Raw genomic sequence first — 27500 nt, 5'->3', positions numbered from 1 at the left:
AGACCGCCTGGGAATACCAGGTGCTGTAAGCTTTTTGTCACTGCCTTGTGGAATTTCAACTCTTTGTCCGTTTTTTCCCACAAGGCTGAAATATGTGCCCTCGCTTTGAAATAAGTAAGCAAGGTTAGTTTGTATTTCATCCAACAATCTGTGCTACAAATTATGGCTACAGTATATGCAATTTCATCCACTTTTTGAGATTGCCTTTTGCTTACGGCCACACCGGCCTGAGTACGCCTGATCTCGTCCGATCTCGGAAGCTAAGCAGGGTCGGGCCTGGTTAGTACTTGGATGGGAGACCGCCTGGGAATACCAGGTGCTGTAAGCTTTTTGTCACTGCCTTGTGGAATTTCAACTCTTTGTCCGTTTTTTCCCATATGTGCCCTCGCTTTGAAATAAGTAAGCAAGGTTAGTTTGTATTTCATCCAACAATCTGTGCTACAAATTATGGCTACAGTATATGCAATTTCATCCACTTTTTGAGATTGCCTTTCGCTTACGGCCACACCGGCCTGAGTACGCCTGATCTCGTCCGATCTCGGAAGCTAAGCAGGGTCGGGCCTGGTTAGTACTTGGATGGAAGACCGCCTGGGAATACCAGGTGCTGTAAGCTTTTTGTCACTGCCTTGTGGAATTTCAACTCTTTGTCCGTTTTTTCCCACAAGGCTGAAATATGTGCCCTCGCTTTGAAATAAGTAAGCAAGGTTAGTTTGTATTTCATCCAACAATCTGTGCTACAAATTATGGCTACAGTATATGCAATTTCATCCACTTTTTGAGATTGCCTTTCGCTTACGGCCACACCGGCCTGAGTACGCCTGATCTCGTCCGATCTCGGAAGCTAAGCAGGGTCGGGCCTGGTTAGTACTTGGATGGGAGACCGCCTGGGAATACCAGGTGCTGTAAGCTTTTTGTCACTGCCTTGTGGAATTTCAACTCTTTGTCCGTTTTTTCCCACAAGGCTGAAATATGTGCCCTCGCTTTGAAATAAGTAAGCAAGGTTAGTTTGTATTTCATCCAACAATCTGTGCTACAAATTATGGCTACAGTATATGCAATTTCATCCACTTTTTGAGATTGCCTTTCGCTTAAGGCCACACTGGCCTGAGTACGCCTGATCTCGTCCGATCTCGGAAGCTAAGCAGGGTCGTGCCTGGTTAGTACTTGGATGGGAGACCGCCTGGGAATACCAGGTGCTGTAAGCTTTTTGTCACTGCCTTGTGGAATTTCAACTCTTTGTCCGTTTTTTCCCACAAGGCTGAAATATGTGCCCTCGCTTTGAAATAAGTAAGCAAGGTTAGTTTGTATTTCATCCAACAATCTGTGCTACAAATTATGGCTACAGTATATGCAATTTCATCCACTTTTTGAGATTGCCTTTCGCTTACGGCCACACCGGCCTGAGTACGCCTGATCTCGTCCGATCTCGGTAGCTAAGCAGGGTCGGGCCTGGTTAGTACTTGGATGGGAGACCGCCTGGGAATACCAGGTGCTGTAAGCTTTTTGTCACTGCCTTGTGGAATTTCAACTCTTTGTCCGTTTTTTCCCACAAGGCTGAAATATGTGCCCTCGCTTTGAAATAAGTAAGCAAGGTTAGTTTGTATTTCATCCAACAATCTGTGCTACAAATTATGGCTACAGTATATGCAATTTCATCCACTTTTTGAGATTGCCTTTCGCTTACGGCCACACAGGCCTGAGTACGCCTGATCTCGTCCGATCTCGGAAGCTAAGCAGGGTCGGGCCTGGTTAGTACTTGGATGGGAGACCGCCTGGGAATACCAGGTGCTGTAAGCTTTTTGTCACTGCCTTGTGGAATTTCAACTCTTTGTCCGTTTTTTCCCACAAGGCTGAAATATGTGCCCTCGCTTTGAAATAAGTAAGCAAGGTTAGTTTGTATTTCATCCAACAATCTGTGCTACAAATTATGGCTACAGTATATGCAATTTCTTCCACTTTTTGAGTGACACAAAGATGCTTATCTAAATGGTGGAAATGCAACAGCTGTTAATCAGGCTCACTTTGACTTTACATAGTGCACCAAGAGATAGTTTCTCGCTTACGGCCACACCGGCCTGAGTACGCCTGATCTCGTCCGATCTCGGAAGCTAAGCAGGGTCGGGCCTGGTTAGTACTTGGATGGGAGACCGCCTGGGAATACCAGGTGCTGTAAGCTTTTTGTCACTGCCTTGTGGAATTTCAACTCTTTGTCCGTTTTTTCCCACAAGGCTGAAATATGTGCCCTCGCTTTGAAATAAGTAAGCAAGGTTAGTTTGTATTTCATCCAACAATCTGTGCTACAAATTATGGCTACAGTATATGCAATTTCATCCACTTTTTGAGATTGCCTTTCGCTTACGGCCACACCGGCCTGAGTACGCCTGATCTCGTCCGATCTCGGAAGCTAAGCAGGGTCGGGCCTGGTTAGTACTTGGATGGGAGACCGCCTGGGAATACCAGGTGCTGTAAGCTTTTTGTCACTGCCTTGTGGAATTTCAACTCTTTGTCCGTTTTTTCCCACAAGGCTGAAATATGTGCCCTCGCTTTGAAATAAGTAAGCAAGGTTAGTTTGTATTTCATCCAACAATCTGTGCTACAAATTATGGCTACAGTATATGCAATTTCATCCACTTTTTGAGATTGCCTTTCGCTTACGGCCACACCGGCCTGAGTACGCCTGATCTCGTCCGATCTCGGAAGCTAAGCAGGGTCGGGCCTGGTTAGTACTTGGATGGGAGACCGCCTGGGAATACCAGGTGCTGTAAGCTTTTTGTCACTGCCTTGTGGAATTTCAACTCTTTGTCCGTTTTTTCCCACAAGGCTGAAATATGTGCCCTCGCTTTGAAATAAGTAAGCAAGGTTAGTTTGTATTTCATCCAACAATCTGTGCTACAAATTATGGCTACAGTATATGCAATTTCATCCACTTTTTGAGATTGCCTTTCGCTTACGGCCACACCGGCCTGAGTACGCCTGATCTCGTCCGATCTCGGAAGCTAAGCAGGGTCGGGCCTGGTTAGTACTTGGATGGGAGACCGCCTGGGAATACCAGGTGCTGTAAGCTTTTTGTCACTGCCTTGTGGAATTTCAACTCTTTGTCCGTTTTTTCCCACAAGGCTGAAATATGTGCCCTCGCTTTGAAATAAGTAAGCAAGGTTAGTTTGTATTTCATCCAACAATCTGTGCTACAAATTATGGCTACAGTATATGCAATTTCATCCACTTTTTGAGATTGCCTTTCGCTTACGGCCACACCGGCCTGAGTACGCCTGATCTCGTCCGATCTCGGAAGCTAAGCAGGGTCGGGCCTGGTTAGTACTTTGATGGGAGACCGCCTGGGAATACCAGGTGCTGTAAGCTTTTTGTCACTGCCTTGTGGAATTTCAACTCTTTGTCCGTTTTTTCCCACAAGGCTGAAATATGTGCCCTCGCTTTGAAATAAGTAAGCAAGGTTAGTTTGTATTTCATCCAACAATCTGTGCTACAAATTATGGCTACAGTATATGCAATTTCATCCACTTTTTGAGATTGCCTTTCGCTTACGGCCACACCGGCCTGAGTACGCCTGATCTCGTCCGATCTCGGAAGCTAAGCAGGGTCGGGCCTGGTTAGTACTTGGATGGGAGACCGCCTGGGAATACCAGGTGCTGTAAGCTTTTTGTCACTGCCTTGTGGAATTTCAACTCTTTGTCCGTTTTTTCCCACAAGGCTGAAATATGTGCCCTCGCTTTGAAATAAGTAAGCAAGGTTAGTTTGTATTTCATCCAACAATCTGTGCTACAAATTATGGCTACAGTATATGCAATTTCATCCACTTTTTGAGATTGCCTTTTGCTTACGGCCACACCGGCCTGAGTACGCCTGATCTCGTCCGATCTCGGAAGCTAAGCAGGGTCGGGCCTGGTTAGTACTTGGATGGGAGACCGCCTGGGAATACCAGGTGCTGTAAGCTTTTTGTCACTGCCTTGTGGAATTTCAACTCTTTGTCCGTTTTTTCCCACAAGGCTGAAATATGTGCCCTCGCTTTGAAATAAGTAAGCAAGGTTAGTTTGTATTTCATCCAACAATCTGTGCTACAAATTATGGCTACAGTATATGCAATTTCATCCACTTTTTGAGATTGCCTTTCGCTTACGGCCACACCGGCCTGAGTACGCCTGATCTCGTCCGATCTCGGAAGCTAAGCAGGGTCGGGCCTGGTTAGTACTTGGATGGGAGACCGCCTGGGAATACCAGGTGCTGTAAGCTTTTTGTCACTGCCTTGTGGAATTTCAACTCTTTGTCCGTTTTTTCCCACAAGGCTGAAATATGTGCCCTCGCTTTGAAATAAGTAAGCAAGGTTAGTTTGTATTTCATCCAACAATCTGTGCTACAAATTATGGCTACAGTATATGCAATTTCATCCACTTTTTGAGATTGCCTTTCGCTTACGGCCACACCGGCCTGAGTACGCCTGATCTCGTCCGATCTCGGTAGCTAAGCAGGGTCGGGCCTGGTTAGTACTTGGATGGGAGACCGCCTGGGAATACCAGGTGCTGTAAGCTTTTTGTCACTGCCTTGTGGAATTTCAACTCTTTGTCCGTTTTTTCCCACAAGGCTGAAATATGTGCCCTCGCTTTGAAATAAGTAAGCAAGGTTAGTTTGTATTTCATCCAACAATCTGTGCTACAAATTATGGCTACAGTATATGCAATTTCATCCACTTTTTGAGATTGCCTTTCGCTTACGGCCACACCGGCCTGAGTACGCCTGATCTCGTCCGATCTCGGAAGCTAAGCAGGGTCGGGCCTGGTTAGTACTTGGATGGGAGACCGCCTGGGAATACCAGGTGCTGTAAGCTTTTTGTCACTGCCTTGTGGAATTTCAACTCTTTGTCCGTTTTTTCCCACAAGGCTGAAATATGTGCCCTCGCTTTGAAATAAGTAAGCAAGGTTAGTTTGTATTTCATCCAACAATCTGTGCTACAAATTATGGCTACAGTATATGCAATTTCATCCACTTTTTGAGATTGCCTTTCGCTTACGGCCACACCGGCCTGAGTACGCCTGATCTCGTCCGATCTCGGAAGCTAAGCAGGGTCGGGCCTGGTTAGTACTTGGATGGGAGACCGCCTGGGAATACCAGGTGCTGTAAGCTTTTTGTCACTGCCTTGTGGAATTTCAACTCTTTGTCCATTTTTTCCCACAAGGCTGAAATATGTGCCCTCGCTTTGAAATAAGTAAGCAAGGTTAGTTTGTATTTCATCCAACAATCTGTGCTACAAATTATGGCTACAGTATATGCAATTTCATCCACTTTTTGAGATTGCCTTTCGCTTACGGCCACACCGGCCTGAGTACGCCTGATCTCGTCCGATCTCGGAAGCTAAGCAGGGTCGGGCCTGGTTAGTACTTGGATGGGAGACCGCCTGGGAATACCAGGTGCTGTAAGCTTTTTGTCACTGCCTTGTGGAATTTCAACTCTTTGTCCGTTTTTTCCCACAAGGCTGAAATATGTGCCCTCGCTTTGAAATAAGTAAGCAAGGTTAGTTTGTATTTCATCCAACAATCTGTGCTACAAATTATGGCTACAGTATATGCAATTTCATCCACTTTTTGAGATTGCCTTTCGCTTACGGCCACACCGGCCTGAGTACGCCTGATCTCGTCCGATCTCGGAAGCTAAGCAGGGTCGGGCCTGGTTAGTACTTGGATGGGAGACCGCCTGGGAATACCAGGTGCTGTAAGCTTTTTGTCACTGCCTTGTGGAATTTCAACTCTTTGTCCGTTTTTTCCCACAAGGCTGAAATATGTGCCCTCGCTTTGAAATAAGTAAGCAAGGTTAGTTTGTATTTCATCCAACAATCTGTGCTACAAATTATGGCTACAGTATATGCAATTTCATCCACTTTTTGAGATTGCCTTTCGCTTACGGCCACACCGGCCTGAGTACGCCTGATCTCGTCCGATCTCGGAAGCTAAGCAGGGTCGGGCCTGGTTAGTACTTGGATGGGAGACCGCCTGGGAATACCAGGTGCTGTAAGCTTTTTGTCACTGCCTTGTGGAATTTCAACTCTTTGTCCGTTTTTTCCCACAAGGCTGAAATATGTGCCCTCGCTTTGAAATAAGTAAGCAAGGTTAGTTTGTATTTCATCCAACAATCTGTGCTACAAATTATGGCTACAGTATATGCAATTTCATCCACTTTTTGAGATTGCCTTTCGCTTACGGCCACACCGGCCTGAGTACGCCTGATCTCGTCCGATCTCGGAAGCTAAGCAGGGTCGGGCCTGGTTAGTACTTGGATGGGAGACCGCCTGGGAATACCAGGTGCTGTAAGCTTTTTGTCACTGCCTTGTGGAATTTCAACTCTTTGTCCGTTTTTTCCCACAAGGCTGAAATATGTGCCCTCGCTTTGAAATAAGTAAGCAAGGTTAGTTTGTATTTCATCCAACAATCTGTGCTACAAATTATGGCTACAGTATATGCAATTTCATCCACTTTTTGAGATTGCCTTTCGCTTACGGCCACACCGGCCTGAGTATGCCTGATCTCGTCCGATCTCGGAAGCTAAGCAGGGTCGGGCCTGGTTAGTACTTGGATGGGAGACCGCCTGGGAATACCAGGTGCTGTAAGCTTTTTGTCACTGCCTTGTGGAATTTCAACTCTGTCCGTTTTTTCCCACAAGGCTGAAATATGTGCCCTCGCTTTGAAATAAGTAAGCAAGGTTAGTTTGTATTTCATCCAACAATCTGTGCTACAAATTATGGCTACAGTATATGCAATTTCTTCCACTTTTTGAGTGACACAAAGATGCTTATCTAAATGGTGGAAATGCAACAGCTGTTAATCAGGCTCACTTTGACTTTACATAGTGCACCAAGAGATAGTTTCTCGCTTACGGCCACACCGGCCTGAGTACGCACCTGTTGATGGGTAATTGACGCACGTGTGAGTGATTGCGCTGAGACTGAGTGTTTGCTCTAGAGAGTTTGTGTTGGAGTTTTGAGCTTTTTGAAGTACAATTTCTTTTTTGTAAATTGATTAAGTTAGATTTATAGTTTGGGGTTGTTCCCCGGCAGCATATTGCTGTTTGGGGGACTTTCCTCCTGTCGTTATTCGGATGGATACAATGGCTTTGACCAACGCTGGAAAAAAGACTACGAACAAAGGAAACATGGATAATGGCGCTGCAGCAAGACAGGCGCAAAAATATGAAAATAATTTAACAGTGGCTGTTGAAATTATGGGAGAAGAGAAGATTACAATGATGGAGGTATTGAGAGGGATTAAAGAAGTTTGTGGACTGGTCTGCGGCTGTCGGGTCAAAGATGAAAAGCGATTTGAAGTGACGCTGTCAAGTGCGAGAGGGAAAGAAAAACTGATGGATGGATTTAAAATCCGGAGCTGTCGAATCATGGCAAAGGATCTATCGCTGGATGAGATGGTTGTATCCTTCTTAAACCTCCCAGTATATATTACAGACGAGGACATCACAGAGCGGCTAAGAGCATGGGGTGTGTCTGCTATATCGCCGGTGAAAAGGCGCTACTGGCCGGGGACGGACATTGCTGATGGGACGCGCTTCTGTAAAGTTAGGTTCACAGACACTGTGCGCTCGTTGCCATATTCTGCCAAATTTGAAACGTTGGAAGGGGCTGAGTACTTCAGAGTAATACACGATCGGCAGGTCAAGGTCTGTAGGCTGTGTATCCAGCCAGGGCACGTACTACGAGAGTGCCCTGATTTCGTATGTCATAAGTGTGGTGAGCAGGGGCATTACGCACGAGAGTGCAAAGGGAGGAGAGAGCGAGGTTGTGTTGGATGCGGGAGGGGTGTAGCGCAGTGCTCCTGTCCCCATGGGGAAGGTGCTCAGGACTGGGCATCACAGGATTTCAGCGCAAATAGTGTCGTGGAGGAGAACGAGGTGGAGGAAGCTGGGGAGGAAATTGGCATGAGTGAGCAACCCCAGGGAGAGAAGGAGGACGAAGAACAGAGGCAGCCAGAGGAGGAAGTGGAGACGGAGCCTTGTACTGAAGGAAGGGAGGCACCCAAGGATGGAGGGATAAGCTCAAGCCTAGACGATGTGGAGTTGGAGGGCGATCCACGGGGAGAGGGGGGCTCCTCTAGGGAGGTGGATACTGCAAGGGATGACTCTCGCAAACGTAAAGAGTTTGAAGAAGAACTGACGGAGGAAGAGAGGGAGAGCTTACGGATTTGGAGGTTGGAGAATAAAAGGAACATGATAATTAAGAAGAAAAAGAAGATGGATGGTTGATCATTGAGGACTAGGAGGGAGGCTGGAGTTGGTGGATGCCTTCTCTGCGGATGTGTTGTGTCTTAGGGAGACTCATTGGACTGAGCAGTGTATGGGTGAAATAAGGCAGAGATGGAATGGACAAATGTACGTGAGTAGAGGTGCTGTGCGGGCATGTGGGGTAGCTATTTTGGTAAAACATAGTTATGTCTAATTTAAATGATGTGCAGATACTGTGGGTAGAATGGGGATGTATAGGTCTAAGCAGGAGGATTTAGAGAGTGTGTTTATGAAGGATTGTGGATTTATTACTGTGGGGGAGGATGGTGGTTTGGTGCATGGGGTTTGATGTGTAAAGTTTAAGAGATATTCAGTAAAAATTTTGAAGGAATTGTTTTGAGAATGTCTTAGGTTCTACTTGATAAGGAGGTGATTTGAAACCCTCTATTCTTATGGAATTTGGTTTAACAAAGTATTGTATGCAAATGGTTGTATAATCTTGGTTTTGGTATATTCATTAATTTGGCTTTCTGATTGATTTGACAGGGGGTGAATTGTGTGCCTGCCAATGTCTAGTATTGTGTTGATTAAAATGGTTTGTGTATTTTGTTGATTACAATGGTTTGTGTATATTAAATTTGTATGTAATGTAAATGAGAATTTTGATAATAAAAAAAAATAATAATAAAAAAATAAAAAGTACGCCTGATCTCGTCCGATCTCGGAAGCTAAGCAGGGTCGGGCCTGGTTAGTACTTGGATGGGAGACCGCCTGGGAATACCAGGTGCTGTAAGCTTTTTGTCACTGCCTTGTGGAATTTCAACTCTTTGTCCGTTTTTTCCCACAAGGCTGAAATATGTGCCCTCGCTTTGAAATAAGTAAGCAAGGTTAGTTTGTATTTCATCCAACAATCTGTGCTACAAATTATGGCTACAGTATATGCAATTTCTTCCACTTTTTGAGTGACACAAAGATGCTTATCTAAATGGTGGAAATGCAACAGCTGTTAATCAGGCTCACTTTGACTTTACATAGTGCACCAAGAGATAGTTTCTCGCTTACGGCCACACCGGCCTGAGTACGCACCTGTTGATGGGTAATTGACGCACGTGTGAGTGATTGCGCTGAGACTGAGTGTTTGCTCTAGAGAGTTTGTGTTGGAGTTTTGAGCTTTTTGAAGTACAATTTCTTTTTTGTAAATTGATTAAGTTAGATTTATAGTTTGGGGTTGTTCCCCGGCAGCATATTGCTGTTTGGGGGACTTTCCTCCTGTCGTTATTCGGATGGATACAATGGCTTTGACCAACGCTGGAAAAAAGACTACGAACAAAGGAAACATGGATAATGGCGCTGCAGCAAGACAGGCGCAAAAATATGAAAATAATTTAACAGTGGCTGTTGAAATTATGGGAGAAGAGAAGATTACAATGATGGAGGTATTGAGAGGGATTAAAGAAGTTTGTGGACTGGTCTGCGGCTGTCGGGTCAAAGATGAAAAGCGATTTGAAGTGACGCTGTCAAGTGCGAGAGGGAAAGAAAAACTGATGGATGGATTTAAAATCCGGAGCTGTCGAATCATGGCAAAGGATCTATCGCTGGATGAGATGGTTGTATCCTTCTTAAACCTCCCAGTATATATTACAGACGAGGACATCACAGAGCGGCTAAGAGCATGGGGTGTGTCTGCTATATCGCCGGTGAAAAGGCGCTACTGGCCGGGGACGGACATTGCTGATGGGACGCGCTTCTGTAAAGTTAGGTTCACAGACACTGTGCGCTCGTTGCCATATTCTGCCAAATTTGAAACGTTGGAAGGGGCTGAGTACTTCAGAGTAATACACGATCGGCAGGTCAAGGTCTGTAGGCTGTGTATCCAGCCAGGGCACGTACTACGAGAGTGCCCTGATTTCGTATGTCATAAGTGTGGTGAGCAGGGGCATTACGCACGAGAGTGCAAAGGGAGGAGAGAGCGAGGTTGTGTTGGATGCGGGAGGGGTGTAGCGCAGTGCTCCTGTCCCCATGGGGAAGGTGCTCAGGACTGGGCATCACAGGATTTCAGCGCAAATAGTGTCGTGGAGGAGAACGAGTTGGAGGAAGCTGGGGAGGAAATTGGCATGAGTGAGCAACCCCAGGGAGAGAAGGAGGACGAAGAACAGAGGCAGCCAGAGGAGGAAGTGGAGACGGAGCCTTGTACTGAAGGAAGGGAGGCACCCAAGGATGGAGGGATAAGCTCAAGCCTAGACGATGTGGAGTTGGAGGGCGATCCACGGGGAGAGGGGGGCTCCTCTAGGGAGGTGGATACTGCAAGGGATGACTCTCGCAAACGTAAAGAGTTTGAAGAAGAACTGACGGAGGAAGAGAGGGAGAGCTTACGGATTTGGAGGTTGGAGAATAAAAGGAACATGATAATTAAGAAGAAAAAGAAGATGGATGGTTGATCATTGAGGACTAGGAGGGAGGCTGGAGTTGGTGGATGCCTTCTCTGCGGATGTGTTGTGTCTTAGGGAGACTCATTGGACTGAGCAGTGTATGGGTGAAATAAGGCAGAGATGGAATGGACAAATGTACGTGAGTAGAGGTGCTGTGCGGGCATGTGGGGTAGCTATTTTGGTAAAACATAGTTATGTCTAATTTAAATGATGTGCAGATACTGTGGGTAGAATGGGGATGTATAGGTCTAAGCAGGAGGATTTAGAGAGTGTGTTTATGAAGGATTGTGGATTTATTACTGTGGGGGAGGATGGTGGTTTGGTGCATGGGGTTTGATGTGTAAAGTTTAAGAGATATTCAGTAAAAATTTTGAAGGAATTGTTTTGAGAATGTCTTAGGTTCTACTTGATAAGGAGGTGATTTGAAACCCTCTATTCTTATGGAATTTGGTTTAACAAAGTATTGTATGCAAATGGTTGTATAATCTTGGTTTTGGTATATTCATTAATTTGGCTTTCTGATTGATTTGACAGGGGGTGAATTGTGTGCCTGCCAATGTCTAGTATTGTGTTGATTAAAATGGTTTGTGTATTTTGTTGATTACAATGGTTTGTGTATATTAAATTTGTATGTAATGTAAATGAGAATTTTGATAATAAAAAATAATAATAATAAAAAAAAAAAAAAGTACGCCTGATCTCGTCCGATCTCGGAAGCTAAGCAGGGTCGGGCCTGGTTAGTACTTGGATGGGAGACCGCCTGGGAATACCAGGTGCTGTAAGCTTTTTGTCACTGCCTTGTGGAATTTCAACTCTTTGTCCGTTTTTTCCCACAAGGCTGAAATATGTGCCCTCGCTTTGAAATAAGTAAGCAAGGTTAGTTTGTATTTCATCCAACAATCTGTGCTACAAATTATGGCTACAGTATATGCAATTTCATCCACTTTTTGAGATTGCCTTTCGCTTACGGCCACACCGGCCTGAGTACGTCCGATCTCGGAAGCTAAGCAGGGTCGGGCCTGGTTAGTACTTGGATGGGAGACCGCCTGGGAATACCAGGTGCTGTAAGCTTTTTGTCACTGCCTTGTGGAATTTCAACTCTTTGTCCGTTTTTTCCCACAAGGCTGAAATATGTGCCCTCGCTTTGAAATAAGTAAGCAAGGTTAGTTTGTATTTCATCCAACAATCTGTGCTACAAATTATGGCTACAGTATATGCAATTTATTCCACTTTTTGAGTGACACAAAGATGCTTATCTAAATGGTGGAAATGCAACAGCTGTTAATCAGGCTCACTTTGACTTTACATAGTGCACCAAGAGATAGTTTCTCGCTTACGGCCACACCGGCCTGAGTACGCACCTGTTGATGGGTAATTGACGCACGTGTGAGTGATTGCGCTGAGACTGAGTGTTTGCTCTAGAGAGTTTGTGTTGGAGTTTTGAGCTTTTTGAAGTACAATTTCTTTTTTGTAAATTGATTAAGTTAGATTTATAGTTTGGGGTTGTTCCCCGGCAGCATATTGCTGTTTGGGGGACTTTCCTCCTGTCGTTATTCGGATGGATACAATGGCTTTGACCAACGCTGGAAAAAAGACTACGAACAAAGGAAACATGGATAATGGCGCTGCAGCAAGACAGGCGCAAAAATATGAAAATAATTTAACAGTGGCTGTTGAAATTATGGGAGAAGAGAAGATTACAATGATGGAGGTATTGAGAGGGATTAAAGAAGTTTGTGGACTGGTCTGCGGCTGTCGGGTCAAAGATGAAAAGCGATTTGAAGTGACGCTGTCAAGTGCGAGAGGGAAAGAAAAACTGATGGATGGATTTAAAATCCGGAGCTGTCGAATCATGGCAAAGGATCTATCGCTGGATGAGATGGTTGTATCCTTCTTAAACCTCCCAGTATATATTACAGACGAGGACATCACAGAGCGGCTAAGAGCATGGGGTGTGTCTGCTATATCGCCGGTGAAAAGGCGCTACTGGCCGGGGACGGACATTGCTGATGGGACGCGCTTCTGTAAAGTTAGGTTCACAGACATTGTGCGCTCGTTGCCATATTCTGCCAAATTTGAAACGTTGGAAGGGGCTGAGTACTTCAGAGTAATACACGATCGGCAGGTCAAGGTCTGTAGGCTGTGTATCCAGCCAGGGCACGTACTACGAGAGTGCCCTGATTTCGTATGTCATAAGTGTGGTGAGCAGGGGCATTACGCACGAGAGTGCAAAGGGAGGAGAGAGCGAGGTTGTGTTGGATGCGGGAGGGGTGTAGCGCAGTGCTCCTGTCCCCATGGGGAAGGTGCTCAGGACTGGGCATCACAGGATTTCAGCGCAAATAGTGTCGTGGAGGAGAACGAGTTGGAGGAAGCTGGGGAGGAAATTGGCATGAGTGAGCAACCCCAGGGAGAGAAGGAGGACGAAGAACAGAGGCAGCCAGAGGAGGAAGTGGAGACGGAGCCTTGTACTGAAGGAAGGGAGGCACCCAAGGATGGAGGGATAAGCTCAAGCCTAGACGATGTGGAGTTGGAGGGCGATCCACGGGGAGAGGGGGGCTCCTCTAGGGAGGTGGATACTGCAAGGGATGACTCTCGCAAACGTAAAGAGTTTGAAGAAGAACTGACGGAGGAAGAGAGGGAGAGCTTACGGATTTGGAGGTTGGAGAATAAAAGGAACATGATAATTAAGAAGAAAAAGAAGATGGATGGTTGATCATTGAGGACTAGGAGGGAGGCTGGAGTTGGTGGATGCCTTCTCTGCGGATGTGTTGTGTCTTAGGGAGACTCATTGGACTGAGCAGTGTATGGGTGAAATAAGGCAGAGATGGAATGGACAAATGTACGTGAGTAGAGGTGCTGTGCGGGCATGTGGGGTAGCTATTTTGGTAAAACATAGTTATGTCTAATTTAAATGATGTGCAGATACTGTGGGTAGAATGGGGATGTATAGGTCTAAGCAGGAGGATTTAGAGAGTGTGTTTATGAAGGATTGTGGATTTATTACTGTGGGGGAGGATGGTGGTTTGGTGCATGGGGTTTGATGTGTAAAGTTTAAGAGATATTCAGTAAAAATTTTGAAGGAATTGTTTTGAGAATGTCTTAGGTTCTACTTGATAAGGAGGTGATTTGAAACCCTCTATTCTTATGGAATTTGGTTTAACAAAGTATTGTATGCAAATGGTTGTATAATCTTGGTTTTGGTATATTCATTAATTTGGCTTTCTGATTGATTTGACAGGGGGTGAATTGTGTGCCTGCCAATGTCTAGTATTGTGTTGATTAAAATGGTTTGTGTATTTTGTTGATTACAATGGTTTGTGTATATTAAATTTGTATGTAATGTAAATGAGAATTTTGATAATAAAAAAAAATAATAATAAAAAAAAAAAAAAGTACGCCTGATCTCGTCCGATCTCGGAAGCTAAGCAGGGTCGGGCCTGGTTAGTACTTGGATGGGAGACCGCCTGGGAATACCAGGTGCTGTAAGCTTTTTGTCACTGCCTTGTGGAATTTCAACTCTTTGTCCGTTTTTTCCCACAAGGCTGAAATATGTGCCCTCGCTTTGAAATAAGTAAGCAAGGTTAGTTTGTATTTCATCCAACAATCTGTGCTACAAATTATGGCTACAGTATATGCAATTTCATCCACTTTTTGAGATTGCCTTTCGCTTACGGCCACACCGGCCTGAGTACGTCCGATCTCGGAAGCTAAGCAGGGTCGGGCCTGGTTAGTACTTGGATGGGAGACCGCCTGGGAATACCAGGTGCTGTAAGCTTTTTGTCACTGCCTTGTGGAATTTCAACTCTTTGTCCGTTTTTTCCCACAAGGCTGAAATATGTGCCCTCGCTTTGAAATAAGTAAGCAAGGTTAGTTTGTATTTCATCCAACAATCTGTGCTACAAATTATGGCTACAGTATATGCAATTTATTCCACTTTTTGAGTGACACAAAGATGCTTATCTAAATGGTGGAAATGCAACAGCTGTTAATCAGGCTCACTTTGACTTTACATAGTGCACCAAGAGATAGTTTCTCGCTTACGGCCACACCGGCCTGAGTACGCACCTGTTGATGGGTAATTGACGCACGTGTGAGTGATTGCGCTGAGACTGAGTGTTTGCTCTAGAGAGTTTGTGTTGGAGTTTTGAGCTTTTTGAAGTACAATTTCTTTTTTGTAAATTGATTAAGTTAGATTTATAGTTTGGGGTTGTTCCCCGGCAGCATATTGCTGTTTGGGGGACTTTCCTCCTGTCGTTATTCGGATGGATACAATGGCTTTGACCAACGCTGGAAAAAAGACTACGAACAAAGGAAACATGGATAATGGCGCTGCAGCAAGACAGGCGCAAAAATATGAAAATAATTTAACAGTGGCTGTTGAAATTATGGGAGAAGAGAAGATTACAATGATGGAGGTATTGAGAGGGATTAAAGAAGTTTGTGGACTGGTCTGCGGCTGTCGGGTCAAAGATGAAAAGCGATTTGAAGTGACGCTGTCAAGTGCGAGAGGGAAAGAAAAACTGATGGATGGATTTAAAATCCGGAGCTGTCGAATCATGGCAAAGGATCTATCGCTGGATGAGATGGTTGTATCCTTCTTAAACCTCCCAGTATATATTACAGACGAGGACATCACAGAGCGGCTAAGAGCATGGGGTGTGTCTGCTATATCGCCGGTGAAAAGGCGCTACTGGCCGGGGACGGACATTGCTGATGGGACGCGCTTCTGTAAAGTTAGGTTCACAGACACTGTGCGCTCGTTGCCATATTCTGCCAAATTTGAAACGTTGGAAGGGGCTGAGTACTTCAGAGTAATACACGATCGGCAGGTCAAGGTCTGTAGGCTGTGTATCCAGCCAGGGCACGTACTACGAGAGTGCCCTGATTTCGTATGTCATAAGTGTGGTGAGCAGGGGCATTACGCACGAGAGTGCAAAGGGAGGAGAGAGCGAGGTTGTGTTGGATGCGGGAGGGGTGTAGCGCAGTGCTCCTGTCCCCATGGGGAAGGTGCTCAGGACTGGGCATCACAGGATTTCAGCGCAAATAGTGTCGTGGAGGAGAACGAGGTGGAGGAAGCTGGGGAGGAAATTGGCATGAGTGAGCAACCCCAGGGAGAGAAGGAGGACGAAGAACAGAGGCAGCCAGAGGAGGAAGTGGAGACGGAGCCTTGTACTGAAGGAAGGGAGGCACCCAAGGATGGAGGGATAAGCTCAAGCCTAGACGATGTGGAGTTGGAGGGCGATCCACGGGGAGAGGGGGGCTCCTCCAGGGAGGTGGATACTGCAAGGGATGACTCTCGCAAACGTAAAGAGTTTGAAGAAGAACTGACGGAGGAAGAGAGGGAGAGCTTACGGATTTGGAGGTTGGAGAATAAAAGGAACATGATAATTAAGAAGAAAAAGAAGATGGATGGTTGATCATTGAGGACTAGGAGGGAGGCTGGAGTTGGTGGATGCCTTCTCTGCGGATGTGTTGTGTCTTAGGGAGACTCATTGGACTGAGCAGTGTATGGGTGAAATAAGGCAGAGATGGAATGGACAAATGTACGTGAGTAGAGGTGCTGTGCGGGCATGTGGGGTAGCTATTTTGGTAAAACATAGTTATGTCTCATTTAAATGATGTGCAGATACTGTGGGTAGAATGGGGATGTATAGGTCTAAGCAGGAGGATTTAGAGAGTGTGTTTATGAAGGATTGTGGATTTATTACTGTGGGGGAGGATGGTGGTTTGGTGCATGGGGTTTGATGTGTAAAGTTTAAGAGATATTCAGTAAAAATTTTGAAGGAATTGTTTTGAGAATGTCTTAGGTTCTACTTGATAAGGAGGTGATTTGAAACCCTCTATTCTTATGGAATTTGGTTTAACAAAGTATTGTATGCAAATTGTTGTATAATCTTGGTTTTGGTATATTCATTAATTTGGCTTTCTGATTGATTTGACAGGGGGTGAATTGTGTGCCTGCCAATGTCTAGTATTGTGTTGATTAAAATGGTTTGTGTATTTTGTTGATTACAGTGGTTTGTGTATATTAAATTTGTATGTAATGTAAATGAGAATTTTGATAATAAAAAAAAATAATAATAAAAAAAAAAAAAAGTACGCCTGATCTCGTCCGATCTCGGAAGCTAAGCAGGGTCGGGCCTGGTTAGTACTTGGATGGGAGACCGCCTGGGAATACCAGGTGCTGTAAGCTTTTTGTCACTGCCTTGTGGAATTTCAACTCTTTGTCCGTTTTTTCCCACAAGGCTGAAATATGTGCCCTCGCTTTGAAATAAGTAAGCAAGGTTAGTTTGTATTTCATCCAACAATCTGTGCTACAAATTATGGCTACAGTATATGCAATTTCATCCACTTTTTGAGATTGCCTTTCGCTTACGGCCACACCGGCCTGAGTACGCCTGATCTCGTCCGATCTCGGAAGCTAAGCAGGGTCGGGCCTGGTTAGTACTTGGATGGGAGACCGCCTGGGAATACCAGGTGCTGTAAGCTTTTTGTCACTGCCTTGTGGAATTTCAACTCTTTGTCCGTTTTTTCCCACAAGGCTGAAATATGTGCCCTCGCTTTGAAATAAGTAAGCAAGGTTAGTTTGTATTTCATCCAACAATCTGTGCTACAAATTATGGCTACAGTATATGCAATTTCATCCACTTTTTGAGATTGCCTTTCGCTTACGGCCACACCGGCCTGAGTACGCCTGATCTCGTCCGATCTCGGAAGCTAAGCAGGGTCGGGCCTGGTTAGTACTTGGATGGGAGACCGCCTGGGAATACCAGGTGCTGTAAGCTTTTTGTCACTGCCTTGTGGAATTTCAACTCTTTGTCCGTTTTTTCCCACAAGGCTGAAATATGTGCCCTCGCTTTGAAATAAGTAAGCAAGGTTAGTTTGTATTTCATCCAACAATCTGTGCTACAAATTATGGCTACAGTATATGCAATTTCATCCACTTTTTGAGATTGCCTTTCGCTTACGGCCACACCGGCCTGAGTACGCCTGATCTCGTCCGATCTCGGAAGCTAAGCAGGGTCGGGCCTGGTTAGTACTTGGATGGGAGACCGCCTGGGAATACCAGGTGCTGTAAGCTTTTTGTCACTGCCTTGTGGAATTTCAACTCTTTGTCCGTTTTTTCCCACAAGGCTGAAATATGTGCCCTCGCTTTGAAATAAGTAAGCAAGGTTAGTTTGTATTTCATCCAACAATCTGTGCTACAAATTATGGCTACAGTATATGCAATTTCTTCCACTTTTTGAGTGACACAAAGATGCTTATCTAAATGGTGGAAATGCAACAGCTGTTAATCAGGCTCACTTTGACTTTACATAGTGCACCAAGAGATAGTTTCTCGCTTACGGCCACACCGGCCTGAGTACGCACCTGTTGATGGGTAATTGACGCACGTGTGAGTGATTGCGCTGAGACTGAGCGTTTGCTCTAGAGAGTTTGTGTTGGAGTTTTGAGCTTTTTGAAGTACAATTTCTTTTTTGTAAATTGATTAAGTTAGATTTATAGTTTGGGGTTGTTCCCCGGCAGCATATTGCTGTTTGGGGGACTTTCCTCCTGTCGTTATTCGGATGGATACAATGGCTTTGACCAACGCTGGAAAAAAGACTACGAACAAAGGAAACATGGATAATGGCGCTGCAGCAAGACAGGCGCAAAAATATGAAAATAATTTAACAGTGGCTGTTGAAATTATGGGAGAAGAGAAGATTACAATGATGGAGGTATTGAGAGGGATTAAAGAAGTTTGTGGACTGGTCTGCGGCTGTCGGGTCAAAGATGAAAAGCGATTTGAAGTGACGCTGTCAAGTGCGAGAGGGAAAGAAAAACTGATGGATGGATTTAAAATCCGGAGCTGTCGAATCATGGCAAAGGATCTATCGCTGGATGAGATGGTTGTATCCTTCTTAAACCTCCCAGTATATATTACAGACGAGGACATCACAGAGCGGCTAAGAGCATGGGTGTGTCTGCTATATCGCCGGTGAAAAGGCGCTACTGGCCGGGGACGGACATTGCTGATGGGACGCGCTTCTGTAAAGTTAGGTTCACAGACACTGTGCGCTCGTTGCCATATTCTGCCAAATTTGAAACGTTGGAAGGGGCTGAGTACTTCAGAGTAATACACGATCGGCAGGTCAAGGTCTGTAGGCTGTGTATCCAGCCAGGGCACGTACTACGAGAGTGCCCTGATTTCGTATGTCATAAGTGTGGTGAGCAGGGGCATTACGCACGAGAGTGCAAAGGGAGGAGAGAGCGAGGTTGTGTTGGATGCGGGAGGGGTGTAGCGCAGTGCTCCTGTCCCCATGGGGAAGGTGCTCAGGACTGGGCATCACAGGATTTCAGCGCAAATAGTGTCGTGGAGGAGAACGAGGTGGAGGAAGCTGGGGAGGAAATTGGCATGAGTGAGCAACCCCAGGGAGAGAAGGAGGACGAAGAACAGAGGCAGCCAGAGGAGGAAGTGGAGACGGAGCCTTGTACTGAAGGAAGGGAGGCACCCAAGGATGGAGGGATAAGCTCAAGCCTAGACGATGTGGAGTTGGAGGGCGATCCACGGGGAGAGGGGGGCTCCTCTAGGGAGGTGGATACTGCAAGGGATAACTCTCGCAAACGTAAAGAGTTTGAAGAAGAACTGACGGAGGAAGAGAGGGAGAGCTTACGGATTTGGAGGTTGGAGAATAAAAGGAACATGATAATTAAGAAGAAAAAGAAGATGGATGGTTGATCATTGAGGACTAGGAGGGAGGCTGGAGTTGGTGGATGCCTTCTCTGCGGATGTGTTGTGTCTTAGGGAGACTCATTGGACTGAGCAGTGTATGGGTGAAATAAGGCAGAGATGGAATGGACAAATGTACGTGAGTAGAGGTGCTGTGCGGGCATGTGGGGTAGCTATTTTGGTAAAACATAGTTATGTCTAATTTAAATGATGTGCAGATACTGTGGGTAGAATGGGGATGTATAGGTCTAAGCAGGAGGATTTAGAGAGTGTGTTTATGAAGGATTGTGGATTTATTACTGTGGGGGAGGATGGTGGTTTGGTGCATGGGGTTTGATGTGTAAAGTTTAAGAGATATTCAGTAAAAATTTTGAAGGAATTGTTTTGAGAATGTCTTAGGTTCTACTTGATAAGGAGGTGATTTGAAACCCTCTATTCTTATGGAATTTGGTTTAACAAAGTATTGTATGCAAATTGTTGTATAATCTTGGTTTTGGTATATTCATTAATTTGGCTTTCTGATTGATTTGACAGGGGGTGAATTGTGTGCCTGCCAATGTCTAGTATTGTGTTGATTAAAATGGTTTGTGTATTTTGTTGATTACAATGGTTTGTGTATATTAAATTTGTATGTAATGTAAATGAGAATTTTGATAATAAAAAAAAATAATAATAAAAAAAAAAAAAGTACGCCTGATCTCGTCCGATCTCGGAAGCTAAGCAGGGTCGGGCCTGGTTAGTACTTGGATGGGAGACCGCCTGGGAATACCAGGTGCTGTAAGCTTTTTGTCACTGCCTTGTGGAATTTCAACTCTTTGTCCGTTTTTTCCCACAAGGCTGAAATATGTGCCCTCGCTTTGAAATAAGTAAGCAAGGTTAGTTTGTATTTCATCCAACAATCTGTGCTACAAATTATGGCTACAGTATATGCAATTTCATCCACTTTTTGAGATTGCCTTTTGCTTACGGCCACACCGGCCTGAGTACGCCTGATCTCGTCCGATCTCGGAAGCTAAGCAGGGTCGGGCCTGGTTAGTACTTGGATGGGAGACCGCCTGGGAATACCAGGTGCTGTAAGCTTTTTGTCACTGCCTTGTGGAATTTCAACTCTTTGTCCGTTTTTTCCCACAAGGCTGAAATATGTGCCCTCGCTTTGAAATAAGTAAGCAAGGTTAGTTTGTATTTCATCCAACAATCTGTGCTACAAATTATGGCTACAGTATATGCAATTTCTTCCACTTTTTGAGTGACACAAAGATGCTTATCTAAATGGTGGAAATGCAACAGCTGTTAATCAGGCTCACTTTGACTTTACATAGTGCACCAAGAGATAGTTTCTCGCTTACGGCCACACCGGCCTGAGTACGCACCTGTTGATGGGTAATTGACGCACGTGTGAGTGATTGCGCTGAGACTGAGTGTTTGCTCTAGAGAGTTTGTGTTGGAGTTTTGAGCTTTTTGAAGTACAATTTCTTTTTTGTAAATTGATTAAGTTAGATTTATAGTTTGGGGTTGTTCCCCGGCAGCATATTGCTGTTTGGGGGACTTTCCTCCTGTCGTTATTCGGATGGATACAATGGCTTTGACCAACGCTGGAAAAAAGACTACGAACAAAGGAAACATGGATAATGGCGCTGCAGCAAGACAGGCGCAAAAATATGAAAATAATTTAACAGTGGCTGTTGAAATTATGGGAGAAGAGAAGATTACAATGATGGAGGTATTGAGAGGGATTAAAGAAGTTTGTGGACTGGTCTGCGGCTGTCGGGTCAAAGATGAAAAGCGATTTGAAGTGACGCTGTCAAGTGCGAGAGGGAAAGAAAAACTGATGGATGGATTTAAAATCCGGAGCTGTCGAATCATGGCAAAGGATCTATCGCTGGATGAGATGGTTGTATCCTTCTTAAACCTCCCAGTATATATTACAGACGAGGACATCACAGAGCGGCTAAGAGCATGGGGTGTGTCTGCTATATCGCCGGTGAAAAGGCGCTACTGGCCGGGGACGGACATTGCTGATGGGACGCGCTTCTGTAAAGTTAGGTTCACAGACACTGTGCGCTCGTTGCCATATTCTGCCAAATTTGAAACGTTGGAAGGGGCTGAGTACTTCAGAGTAATACACGATCGGCAGGTCAAGGTCTGTAGGCTGTGTATCCAGCCAGGGCACGTACTACGAGAGTGCCCTGATTTCGTATGTCATAAGTGTGGTGAGCAGGGGCATTACGCACGAGAGTGCAAAGGGAGGAGAGAGCGAGGTTGTGTTGGATGCGGGAGGGGTGTAGCGCAGTGCTCCTGTCCCCATGGGGAAGGTGCTCAGGACTGGGCATCACAGGATTTCAGCGCAAATAGTGTCGTGGAGGAGAACGAGGTGGAGGAAGCTGGGGAGGAAATTGGCATGAGTGAGCAACCCCAGGGAGAGAAGGAGGACGAAGAACAGAGGCAGCCAGAGGAGGAAGTGGAGACGGAGCCTTGTACTGAAGGAAGGGAGGCACCCAAGGATGGAGGGATAAGCTCAAGCCTAGACGATGTGGAGTTGGAGGGCGATCCACGGGGAGAGGGGGGCTCCTCTAGGGAGGTGGATACTGCAAGGGATGACTCTCGCAAACGTAAAGAGTTTGAAGAAGAACTGACGGAGGAAGAGAGGGAGAGCTTACGGATTTGGAGGTTGGAGAATAAAAGGAACATGATAATTAAGAAGAAAAAGAAGATGGATGGTTGATCATTGAGGACTAGGAGGGAGGCTGGAGTTGGTGGATGCCTTCTCTGCGGATGTGTTGTGTCTTAGGGAGACTCATTGGACTGAGCAGTGTATGGGTGAAATAAGGCAGAGATGGAATGGACAAATGTACGTGAGTAGAGGTGCTGTGCGGGCATGTGGGGTAGCTATTTTGGTAAAACATAGTTATGTCTAATTTAAATGATGTGCAGATACTGTGGGTAGAATGGGGATGTATAGGTCTAAGCAGGAGGATTTAGAGAGTGTGTTTATGAAGGATTGTGGATTTATTACTGTGGGGGAGGATGGTGGTTTGGTGCATGGGGTTTGATGTGTAAAGTTTAAGAGATATTCAGTAAAAATTTTGAAGGAATTGTTTTGAGAATGTCTTAGGTTCTACTTGATAAGGAGGTGATTTGAAACCCTCTATTCTTATGGAATTTGGTTTAACAAAGTATTGTATGCAAATTGTTGTATAATCTTGGTTTTGGTATATTCATTAATTTGGCTTTCTGATTGATTTGACAGGGGGTGAATTGTGTGCCTGCCAATGTCTAGTATTGTGTTGATTAAAATGGTTTGTGTATTTTGTTGATTACAATGGTTTGTGTATATTAAATTTGTATGTAATGTAAATGAGAATTTTGATAATAAAAAAAAATAATAATAAAAAAAAAAAAAAGTACGCCTGATCTCGTCCGATCTCGGAAGCTAAGCAGGGTCGGGCCTGGTTAGTACTTGGATGGGAGACCGCCTGGGAATACCAGGTGCTGTAAGCTTTTTGTCACTGCCTTGTGGAATTTCAACTCTTTGTCCGTTTTTTCCCACAAGGCTGAAATATGTGCCCTCGCTTTGAAATAAGTAAGCAAGGTTAGTTTGTATTTCATCCAACAATCTGTGCTACAAATTATGGCTACAGTATATGCAATTTCATCCACTTTTTGAGATTGCCTTTCGCTTACGGCCACACCGGCCTGAGTACGCCTGATCTCGTCCGATCTCGGAAGCTAAGCAGGGTCGGGCCTGGTTAGTACTTGGATGGGAGACTGCCTGGGAATACCAGGTGCTGTAAGCTTTTTGTCACTGCCTTGTGGAATTTCAACTCTTTGTCCGTTTTTTCCCACAAGGCTGAAATATGTGCCCTCGCTTTGAAATAAGTAAGCAAGGTTAGTTTGTATTTCATCCAACAATCTGTGCTACAAATTATGGCTACAGTATATGCAATTTCTTCCACTTTTTGAGTGACACAAAGATGCTTATCTAAATGGTGGAAATGCAACAGCTGTTAATCAGGCTCACTTTGACTTTACATAGTGCACCAAGAGATAGTTTCTCGCTTACGGCCACACCGGCCTGAGTACGCACCTGTTGATGGGTAATTGACGCACGTGTGAGTGATTGCGCTGAGACTGAGTGTTTGCTCTAGAGAGTTTGTGTTGGAGTTTTGAGCTTTTTGAAGTACAATTTCTTTTTTGTAAATTGATTAAGTTAGATTTATAGTTTGGGGTTGTTCCCCGGCAGCATATTGCTGTTTGGGGGACTTTCCTCCTGTCGTTATTCGGATGGATACAATGGCTTTGACCAACGCTGGAAAAAAGACTACGAACAAAGGAAACATGGATAATGGCGCTGCAGCAAGACAGGCGCAAAAATATGAAAATAATTTAACAGTGGCTGTTGAAATTATGGGAGAAGAGAAGATTACAATGATGGAGGTATTGAGAGGGATTAAAGAAGTTTGTGGACTGGTCTGCGGCTGTCGGGTCAAAGATGAAAAGCGATTTGAAGTGACGCTGTCAAGTGCGAGAGGGAAAGAAAAACTGATGGATGGATTTAAAATCCGGAGCTGTCGAATCATGGCAAAGGATCTATCGCTGGATGAGATGGTTGTATCCTTCTTAAACCTCCCAGTATATATTACAGACGAGGACATCACAGAGCGGCTAAGAGCATGGGGTGTGTCTGCTATATCGCCGGTGAAAAGGCGCTACTGGCCGGGGACGGACATTGCTGATGGGACGCGCTTCTGTAAAGTTAGGTTCACAGACACTGTGCGCTCGTTGCCATATTCTGCCAAATTTGAAACGTTGGAAGGGGCTGAGTACTTCAGAGTAATACACGATCGGCAGGTCAAGGTCTGTAGGCTGTGTATCCAGCCAGGGCACGTACTACGAGAGTGCCCTGATTTCGTATGTCATAAGTGTGGTGAGCAGGGGCATTACGCACGAGAGTGCAAAGGGAGGAGAGAGCGAGGTTGTGTTGGATGCGGGAGGGGTGTAGCGCAGTGCTCCTGTCCCCATGGGGAAGGTGCTCAGGACTGGGCATCACAGGATTTCAGCGCAAATAGTGTCGTGGAGGAGAACGAGGTGGAGGAAGCTGGGGAGGAAATTGGCATGAGTGAGCAACCCCAGGGAGAGAAGGAGGACGAAGAACAGAGGCAGCCAGAGGAGGAAGTGGAGACGGAGCCTTGTACTGAAGGAAGGGAGGCACCCAAGGATGGAGGGATAAGCTCAAGCCTAGACGATGTGGAGTTGGAGGGCGATCCACGGGGAGAGGGGGGCTCCTCTAGGGAGGTGGATACTGCAAGGGATGACTCTCGCAAACGTAAAGAGTTTGAAGAAGAACTGACGGAGGAAGAGAGGGAGAGCTTACGGATTTGGAGGTTGGAGAATAAAAGGAACATGATAATTAAGAAGAAAAAGAAGATGGATGGTTGATCATTGAGGACTAGGAGGGAGGCTGGAGTTGGTGGATGCCTTCTCTGCGGATGTGTTGTGTCTTAGGGAGACTCATTGGACTGAGCAGTGTATGGGTGAAATAAGGCAGAGATGGAATGGACAAATGTACGTGAGTAGAGGTGCTGTGCGGGCATGTGGGGTAGCTATTTTGGTAAAACATAGTTATGTCTAATTTAAATGATGTGCAGATACTGTGGGTAGAATGGGGATGTATAGGTCTAAGCAGGAGGATTTAGAGAGTGTGTTTATGAAGGATTGTGGATTTATTACTGTGGGGGAGGATGGTGGTTTGGTGCATGGGGTTTGATGTGTAAAGTTTAAGAGATATTCAGTAAAAATTTTGAAGGAATTGTTTTGAGAATGTCTTAGGTTCTACTTGATAAGGAGGTGATTTGAAACCCTCTATTCTTATGGAATTTGGTTTAACAAAGTATTGTATGCAAATGGTTGTATAATCTTGGTTTTGGTATATTCATTAATTTGGCTTTCTGATTGATTTGACAGGGGGTGAATTGTGTGCCTGCCAATGTCTAGTATTGTGTTGATTAAAATGGTTTGTGTATTTTGTTGATTACAATGGTTTGTGTATATTAAATTTGTATGTAATGTAAATGAGAATTTTGATAATAAAAAAAAAAAATAATAAAAAAAAAAAAAAGTACGCCTGATCTCGTCCGATCTCGGAAGCTAAGCAGGGTCGGGCCTGGTTAGTACTTGGATGGGAGACCGCCTGGGAATACCAGGTGCTGTAAGCTTTTTGTCACTGCCTTGTGGAATTTCAACTCTTTGTCCGTTTTTTCCCACAAGGCTGAAATATGTGCCCTCGCTTTGAAATAAGTAAGCAAGGTTAGTTTGTATTTCATCCAACAATCTGTGCTACAAATTATGGCTACAGTATATGCAATTTCATCCACTTTTTGAGATTGCCTTTCGCTTACGGCCACACCGGCCTGAGTACGCCTGATCTCGTCCGATCTCGGAAGCTAAGCAGGGTCGGGCCTGGTTAGTACTTGGATGGGAGACCGCCTGGGAATACCAGGTGCTGTAAGCTTTTTGTCACTGCCTTGTGGAATTTCAACTCTTTGTCCGTTTTTTCCCACAAGGCTGAAATATGTGCCCTCGCTTTGAAATAAGTAAGCAAGGTTAGTTTGTATTTCATCCAACAATCTGTGCTACAAATTATGGCTACAGTATATGCAATTTCTTCCACTTTTTGAGTGACACAAAGATGCTTATCTAAATGGTGGAAATGCAACAGCTGTTAATCAGGCTCACTTTGACTTTACATAGTGCACCAAGAGATAGTTTCTCGCTTACGGCCACACCGGCCTGAGTACGCACCTGTTGATGGGTAATTGACGCACGTGTGAGTGATTGCGCTGAGACTGAGTGTTTGCTCTAGAGAGTTTGTGTTGGAGTTTTGAGCTTTTTGAAGTACAATTTCTTTTTTGTAAATTGATTAAGTTAGATTTATAGTTTGGGGTTGTTCCCCGGCAGCATATTGCTGTTTGGGGGACTTTCCTCCTGTCGTTATTCGGATGGATACAATGGCTTTGACCAACGCTGGAAAAAAGACTACGAACAAAGGAAACATGGATAATGGCGCTGCAGCAAGACAGGCGCAAAAATATGAAAATAATTTAACAGTGGCTGTTGAAATTATGGGAGAAGAGAAGATTACAATGATGGAGGTATTGAGAGGGATTAAAGAAGTTTGTGGACTGGTCTGCGGCTGTCGGGTCAAAGATGAAAAGCGATTTGAAGTGACGCTGTCAAGTGCGAGAGGGAAAGAAAAACTGATGGATGGATTTAAAATCCGGAGCTGTCGAATCATGGCAAAGGATCTATCGCTGGATGAGATGGTTGTATCCTTCTTAAACCTCCCAGTATATATTACAGACGAGGACATCACAGAGCGGCTAAGAGCATGGGGTGTGTCTGCTATATCGCCGGTGAAAAGGCGCTACTGGCCGGGGACGGACATTGCTGATGGGACGCGCTTCTGTAAAGTTAGGTTCACAGACACTGTGCGCTCGTTGCCATATTCTGCCAAATTTGAAACGTTGGAAGGGGCTGAGTACTTCAGAGTAATACACGATCGGCAGGTCAAGGTCTGTAGGCTGTGTATCCAGCCAGGGCACGTACTACGAGAGTGCCCTGATTTCGTATGTCATAAGTGTGGTGAGCAGGGGCATTACGCACGAGAGTGCAAAGGGAGGAGAGAGCGAGGTTGTGTTGGATGCGGGAGGGGTGTAGCGCAGTGCTCCTGTCCCCATGGGGAAGGTGCTCAGGACTGGGCATCACAGGATTTCAGCGCAAATAGTGTCGTGGAGGAGAACGAGGTGGAGGAAGCTGGGGAGGAAATTGGCATGAGTGAGCAACCCCAGGGAGAGAAGGAGGACGAAGAACAGAGGCAGCCAGAGGAGGAAGTGGAGACGGAGCCTTGTACTGAAGGAAGGGAGGCACCCAAGGATGGAGGGATAAGCTCAAGCCTAGACGATGTGGAGTTGGAGGGCGATCCACGGGGAGAGGGGGGCTCCTCTAGGGAGGTGGATACTGCAAGGGATGACTCTCGCAAACGTAAAGAGTTTGAAGAAGAACTGACGGAGGAAGAGAGGGAGAGCTTACGGATTTGGAGGTTGGAGAATAAAAGGAACATGATAATT

The 27500-nt window shown here is 45.2% G+C and overlaps 28 non-coding genes and 3 pseudogenes across 28 annotated transcripts in view; all 31 read left to right on the top strand.

Moving 5' to 3' along the window:
- The window catches only part of LOC118951787, a 119-nt gene extending 87 nt beyond the window's left edge, over window positions 1-32 (top strand). The window contains exon 1 of the ribosomal RNA XR_005043188.1: window positions 1-32. This exon is cut by the window's left edge and continues 87 nt beyond it. This is a non-coding gene — a ribosomal RNA (5S ribosomal RNA).
- Window positions 33-209: 177 nt separating this feature from the next.
- On the top strand, window positions 210-328 carry LOC118951656. Its single transcript, XR_005043055.1, has one exon. It is a non-coding gene; the product is annotated as a 5S ribosomal RNA (ribosomal RNA).
- A 166-nt stretch (window positions 329-494) lies between these two features.
- On the top strand, window positions 495-613 carry LOC118951812. The gene has a single exon (XR_005043213.1). It is a non-coding gene; the product is annotated as a 5S ribosomal RNA (ribosomal RNA).
- Window positions 614-790: 177 nt separating this feature from the next.
- LOC118951655 lies at window positions 791-909 on the top strand. The gene has a single exon (XR_005043054.1). It is a non-coding gene; the product is annotated as a 5S ribosomal RNA (ribosomal RNA).
- Window positions 910-1086: 177 nt separating this feature from the next.
- On the top strand, window positions 1087-1205 carry LOC118951868 (annotated as a pseudogene).
- A 177-nt stretch (window positions 1206-1382) lies between these two features.
- LOC118951794 lies at window positions 1383-1501 on the top strand. Its single transcript, XR_005043195.1, has one exon. It is a non-coding gene; the product is annotated as a 5S ribosomal RNA (ribosomal RNA).
- Window positions 1502-1678: 177 nt separating this feature from the next.
- On the top strand, window positions 1679-1797 carry LOC118951848. Its single transcript, XR_005043250.1, has one exon. It is a non-coding gene; the product is annotated as a 5S ribosomal RNA (ribosomal RNA).
- A 260-nt stretch (window positions 1798-2057) lies between these two features.
- Window positions 2058-2176, top strand: LOC118951654. The gene has a single exon (XR_005043053.1). It is a non-coding gene; the product is annotated as a 5S ribosomal RNA (ribosomal RNA).
- Window positions 2177-2353: 177 nt separating this feature from the next.
- Window positions 2354-2472, top strand: LOC118951653. The gene has a single exon (XR_005043052.1). It is a non-coding gene; the product is annotated as a 5S ribosomal RNA (ribosomal RNA).
- Window positions 2473-2649: 177 nt separating this feature from the next.
- Window positions 2650-2768, top strand: LOC118951652. Its single transcript, XR_005043051.1, has one exon. It is a non-coding gene; the product is annotated as a 5S ribosomal RNA (ribosomal RNA).
- A 177-nt stretch (window positions 2769-2945) lies between these two features.
- LOC118951651 lies at window positions 2946-3064 on the top strand. The gene has a single exon (XR_005043050.1). It is a non-coding gene; the product is annotated as a 5S ribosomal RNA (ribosomal RNA).
- A 177-nt stretch (window positions 3065-3241) lies between these two features.
- LOC118951784 lies at window positions 3242-3360 on the top strand. The gene has a single exon (XR_005043185.1). It is a non-coding gene; the product is annotated as a 5S ribosomal RNA (ribosomal RNA).
- A 177-nt stretch (window positions 3361-3537) lies between these two features.
- Window positions 3538-3656, top strand: LOC118951650. The gene has a single exon (XR_005043049.1). It is a non-coding gene; the product is annotated as a 5S ribosomal RNA (ribosomal RNA).
- Window positions 3657-3833: 177 nt separating this feature from the next.
- Window positions 3834-3952, top strand: LOC118951649. The gene has a single exon (XR_005043048.1). It is a non-coding gene; the product is annotated as a 5S ribosomal RNA (ribosomal RNA).
- A 177-nt stretch (window positions 3953-4129) lies between these two features.
- Window positions 4130-4248, top strand: LOC118951647. Its single transcript, XR_005043046.1, has one exon. It is a non-coding gene; the product is annotated as a 5S ribosomal RNA (ribosomal RNA).
- Window positions 4249-4425: 177 nt separating this feature from the next.
- LOC118951793 lies at window positions 4426-4544 on the top strand. Its single transcript, XR_005043194.1, has one exon. It is a non-coding gene; the product is annotated as a 5S ribosomal RNA (ribosomal RNA).
- Window positions 4545-4721: 177 nt separating this feature from the next.
- On the top strand, window positions 4722-4840 carry LOC118951646. Its single transcript, XR_005043045.1, has one exon. It is a non-coding gene; the product is annotated as a 5S ribosomal RNA (ribosomal RNA).
- Window positions 4841-5017: 177 nt separating this feature from the next.
- Window positions 5018-5136, top strand: LOC118951645. The gene has a single exon (XR_005043044.1). It is a non-coding gene; the product is annotated as a 5S ribosomal RNA (ribosomal RNA).
- Window positions 5137-5313: 177 nt separating this feature from the next.
- LOC118951644 lies at window positions 5314-5432 on the top strand. The gene has a single exon (XR_005043043.1). It is a non-coding gene; the product is annotated as a 5S ribosomal RNA (ribosomal RNA).
- A 177-nt stretch (window positions 5433-5609) lies between these two features.
- Window positions 5610-5728, top strand: LOC118951643. Its single transcript, XR_005043042.1, has one exon. It is a non-coding gene; the product is annotated as a 5S ribosomal RNA (ribosomal RNA).
- A 177-nt stretch (window positions 5729-5905) lies between these two features.
- Window positions 5906-6024, top strand: LOC118951642. Its single transcript, XR_005043041.1, has one exon. It is a non-coding gene; the product is annotated as a 5S ribosomal RNA (ribosomal RNA).
- Window positions 6025-6201: 177 nt separating this feature from the next.
- On the top strand, window positions 6202-6320 carry LOC118951641. The gene has a single exon (XR_005043040.1). It is a non-coding gene; the product is annotated as a 5S ribosomal RNA (ribosomal RNA).
- A 177-nt stretch (window positions 6321-6497) lies between these two features.
- Window positions 6498-6616, top strand: LOC118951795. Its single transcript, XR_005043196.1, has one exon. It is a non-coding gene; the product is annotated as a 5S ribosomal RNA (ribosomal RNA).
- A 5010-nt stretch (window positions 6617-11626) lies between these two features.
- LOC118951875 lies at window positions 11627-11735 on the top strand (annotated as a pseudogene).
- Window positions 11736-14330: 2595 nt separating this feature from the next.
- On the top strand, window positions 14331-14439 carry LOC118951874 (annotated as a pseudogene).
- A 2595-nt stretch (window positions 14440-17034) lies between these two features.
- LOC118951640 lies at window positions 17035-17153 on the top strand. The gene has a single exon (XR_005043039.1). It is a non-coding gene; the product is annotated as a 5S ribosomal RNA (ribosomal RNA).
- Window positions 17154-17330: 177 nt separating this feature from the next.
- On the top strand, window positions 17331-17449 carry LOC118951639. The gene has a single exon (XR_005043038.1). It is a non-coding gene; the product is annotated as a 5S ribosomal RNA (ribosomal RNA).
- A 177-nt stretch (window positions 17450-17626) lies between these two features.
- LOC118951638 lies at window positions 17627-17745 on the top strand. Its single transcript, XR_005043037.1, has one exon. It is a non-coding gene; the product is annotated as a 5S ribosomal RNA (ribosomal RNA).
- A 2593-nt stretch (window positions 17746-20338) lies between these two features.
- Window positions 20339-20457, top strand: LOC118951636. The gene has a single exon (XR_005043035.1). It is a non-coding gene; the product is annotated as a 5S ribosomal RNA (ribosomal RNA).
- Window positions 20458-23052: 2595 nt separating this feature from the next.
- LOC118951816 lies at window positions 23053-23171 on the top strand. The gene has a single exon (XR_005043217.1). It is a non-coding gene; the product is annotated as a 5S ribosomal RNA (ribosomal RNA).
- A 2595-nt stretch (window positions 23172-25766) lies between these two features.
- Window positions 25767-25885, top strand: LOC118951635. Its single transcript, XR_005043034.1, has one exon. It is a non-coding gene; the product is annotated as a 5S ribosomal RNA (ribosomal RNA).
- The last annotated feature ends 1615 nt before the right edge of the window (window positions 25886-27500 follow it).

The sequence above is a fragment of the Oncorhynchus mykiss genome, unplaced genomic scaffold, assembly GCF_013265735.2.
Source record: "Oncorhynchus mykiss isolate Arlee unplaced genomic scaffold, USDA_OmykA_1.1 un_scaffold_333, whole genome shotgun sequence".
NCBI lineage: Eukaryota > Metazoa > Chordata > Actinopteri > Salmoniformes > Salmonidae > Oncorhynchus > Oncorhynchus mykiss.
Note: the sequence above shows the minus strand (reverse complement) of the source record. Positions and strands in the feature narration are given on the sequence as shown.